The sequence below is a fragment of the Mandrillus leucophaeus genome, unplaced genomic scaffold, assembly GCF_000951045.1.
Source record: "Mandrillus leucophaeus isolate KB7577 unplaced genomic scaffold, Mleu.le_1.0 Scaffold270, whole genome shotgun sequence".
NCBI lineage: Eukaryota > Metazoa > Chordata > Mammalia > Primates > Cercopithecidae > Mandrillus > Mandrillus leucophaeus.
In genome coordinates, this window is record NW_012102810.1 from 351,184 (window position 1) to 354,901 (window position 3,718).

Genomic DNA, 3,718 nt, shown 5'->3' on the forward strand with positions numbered 1-3,718 from the left:
GATGCTTTTATTCCTTTATGTTTCTATATTTTTCAGTTTTTCTAAAGTAAACGTGTTGGCGGAGTGCAGTGGCTCATGCCTGTTATCCCAGCACTTTGGGAGGCTGATGAGGGCAGATTGCTTGACCTCAGGAGTTTGAGACCAGTCTGGGCCATGTGGCAAAACCCCATCTCCACAAAAATTAGCTGGGCATGGTGGTGCATGCCTGTAGTCCCAGCTATGCAGGAGGCTGAGGCAGGAGAATTGCTTGAACTTGGGAGGCAGAGGTTGCAGCGAGCTGAAATTGCACCAGTGCACTCCAGCCTGGGCAATAGAGCAAGACTCTGAACTCAAAAAAAAAAAAAAAAAAAAAAAATCTCCAGGGTCAAAAATAAAATAAAATGAGAGGTAGGAGAAATTATTAGAGATTCTGGACTTTCTAGGACATTTTTCCCTAATATGCACCCAGGCCATGCCCAGAGGGCCTTGCATCTTCAGCTGTGGCATCAAACAAAACTGGGAATTGCAGCTTTACCACTTACTTAACTGTATAACCTTACACAAGCAAGTCACTTACTCTCTGTGCTTTCAGGTTCTTAATATGTAAAACAATGTTTTACATTAAAAATTAAATGAAATAGCTCCTGAAAAGCCCAGGCACATTGTCAGAGCTCAGTAAAATGTGTTCCCTTATTCTAGCACTGGGGCAGAACACCTGCAGGTTTGTAGGCGGGGAGACATTAGTGGACACAGTGACTGGGTGATGAAGTGGGGCTCCAGAGGATGAGCGGAGATTGCGTCTGAGCCAGCACCCTGGCCTTGTCAGTTCCCCTCCTCACATGATGGACATGAGGGGAACACGAATGAGAAACACGGCGAAGGAAATACCACCTGGGACCAGCGAGAGTCCCTCCCAAGGAGTCACCAGCCCAGAGTCGGCCCTCTTCTGAGCCGGCGGCCGGAGTCAATCTGCTTTGGACAACACAGCTTCAGATGGAGATATACTGAGGTCAATGATCCTTGAAGACAAAATAATCTCTGGGTTTCTTTCTGCTCTGATTATAATGTTGCAATTATAATGAGCAGATGCTGATAGGAATGTGGTCAAATCCATTCCGTCTTCCATCTAACTTATTTTAGTGCCTGGTAGATTTCTGTCCAGCTCCACCGGCTGTGGCAATGCTGGGCCTGGCTGGAAGTGTGGAAGAGGCTGACCCGGCTCCAGCAGCAAGAGGTTTTCTCCGGTGGGGAGCGGGTGCGCGACCTGATCATTGGAGCGCTTGCAACTGTAGCTCTCCCCCAGGGCTCTGCGCTTATCTCCAGGGTCAGCATCATAGTAATAGTAAGAACTTCATTTTATAGCATTTTTCAATCGATAAGACAACGTCGTATCCTTTATACCGTTGAAATTTCACGACTCTTCAGAGGTTACGCGACTTGCTCAGTATCCTACACTTAGTTCCTCCTCTGGCTTCCGGAGACCTGGGTGCCGAAGCCACTGCAAGGAGGTATGTGTTCGATTGTGAGCCCAGCGAACACTGGCTGTGTAGTTAGCAGAATTCGCTGGGGAAGTGGCCTCAGGAGAGTGCTGGAATTTCCACCCTTAGAGGTGCTAGCAACGTGTGTCGAGAGAAGGGGTCGGAGAGGGGTAGAAAATGAAAAGATGGGGAGGAGGAGAAATGGTTCGCTTTTGGTTTTGGCTTGAACCTCACCCGAGCGTCCCACGCCGCAGCTCTGCGGCCTCTTGGGGGCGCCAGCTCGCGTTGCCATGGCGCTTACGCCGAGCAGCAGCCCGCCCAGCTAGCAGCGCGCGCTCCTGCAGCCCCGGCAGAGTCCCGGCGCGGAGCGCCCGCGTAGGCAGGCGCCCGGGGCAGCCTTGCGTCCTCGCCGCGCGGCTTGAGAACCCCCTGGCCCTGGGCGAGCGGGCTGGGCTGTGCAGCCCCCGAGGCTAACTGGGCGGGATCGCAGCTGCAGGGGTTGTGCGAGCAGCCACGGCGGCACCTGTGTCCTGCGGGCACCCACCCTGCCCCTGCCGAGGCAGGCGCCCACCGCTGGCGGTGATGCGGCTGTGAAGCCCTAGTCGGTGAGTACCCTCCAGTCCCTCTGTGGGCGAGCGAATCTAAATAACAAGGTTATGCGTTTTGATGGATGCCTTTAAGAATCACTTATTTAGATTGCTTATGACGGGGAAGCGTTTCCTTTGTGACATCTTTGGGTTTCTCGGATCCATTTCGTTTCCCTCTAAATGCTGTCCTCTCTCCCCTAGTGGGAACGACACCCTGTCTCCGTGTCTCGATCACCGCACGACACCCACCAGTGCGGATACCACGTACCACACACTCTCCAGAGCCTGCCGGAGAGCAGAGCTGTCTCCCAGCCGCGTCCGCCCCATTTTCATTGTGCTCCTATCCCCATGTCAAAGGAAGGGCGTCCCCAGGCACCCCCGAGGTAGGCCAGGTGTGTCAGGACAGCCAGCAGGCCCCTGGCGAAGCCAGGTCCGCTCTGGCGAGCTCAGCGCGGTGAGCCCATGAACTCATTAGGAGCAGCGGCTGCTTCGCGCGGGGGACGCCGGTTTCCCTCCCGCAGAGGGGCCCTGCGCCAGCCCGCGGCGCGCGGTGGTGACCCAGGACCAGTGGCGCACCCGCTTGCGCTCCCAGACTGCAGGGCGCGCTGCGCCGGCGCAGCTCCCGGGCGTGTGCAACAAAAGGACCGCCAAGTTCATTCCCTACTGGAAGCAGAGGGAGGGGCCGCATGACTTCTGGAGGCGGCATGTGTCTTAGAATCAAATGGTTATGACTCCATGGCAAATGCTTTCTGTGTGTCAAGTCCTCTCCGTGCCTGCCAACCTCTTCCCTCCTCTCTCCTCCTTAAAATGCTTTCTTATTGGTCTGGCACTGTGATCAACTGTTTAGAATTTTCATTGTTGTAAAGAAATGAAAAAAGAGTGACACCAAGACAAGCTGTAGGCTGAAACGCTGGACCCAGTGGTGCTATTCATTAGCTCTCCGACCTGGCTGCTGCGGAGATTTTTAAAAATCCTGCTACCTGGGTCCCATCCCCGGGGATTCTGACTTAATTGGTCTGGGATATGGCCCAAACACTGGGATTTTTTAAATTTTCTTTTTGTGGGGAGGTGTGGTGGGGGGAAAATTTGGAGTGCATACTGGATTTTTTTTTTTTTTTTAATTTCCCAGGTGTTTCTAATGAGCTAAGGTGGCCACCCATCATTCTAATCAATCAGGGTGACATTTTTCCAGGTTAATTTGGTAATGGTTTAGTCTCTCAGGCTGCTGTTGGAGGGCAGGGTATGCAACTGTCATAAATGCCTACAAGCTGCAGGCAAAGAGAGCTGGCAGGGCCTTGGGCTGCTCCAAGAAGCTCAGGATGAAGGCAATGTCTCAAACGAGGGAGGGATCATCACTCTCAGAATAAGTCCCTTCACTAAATGAAGTGTTCTGATCTATATTCCAGGGCAAGGGAAAGCAGATGCATACCTTTGCAAGTCTGTAGCGTGAAAGCTGTGGCCCCCTGTACATTTGTGGACTTCATGGCTGCCTAGGTACTAACCAGAGTCACATGTGTATGTCCCCCCACCATCCACCCACTACAAGGAGAATGGACACTTAGAAGAGGGGGCCGGGCGTGGTAATCCCAGCACTTTGGGAGCCTGAGGTAGGCAGATTACTTGGGGCCAGGAGTTGGAGACCAGCCTGGCCTACAGAGTGAAACTCAGTCTCTA

General features: G+C 53.1%; 1 protein-coding gene across 1 annotated transcript in view; it reads left to right on the plus strand.

Annotated features, from left to right (window-relative positions):
- Positions 1–1,783: 1,783 nt before the first annotated feature.
- The window catches only part of MICAL3 (microtubule associated monooxygenase, calponin and LIM domain containing 3), a 260,058-nt gene continuing 258,123 nt past the window's right edge, over positions 1,784–3,718 (plus strand). The window contains exon 1 of the mRNA XM_011984643.1: positions 1,784–2,062. The gene's annotated coding sequence lies outside the window, so the exon portion shown is untranslated. The remainder of the gene's footprint in view (positions 2,063–3,718) is intronic.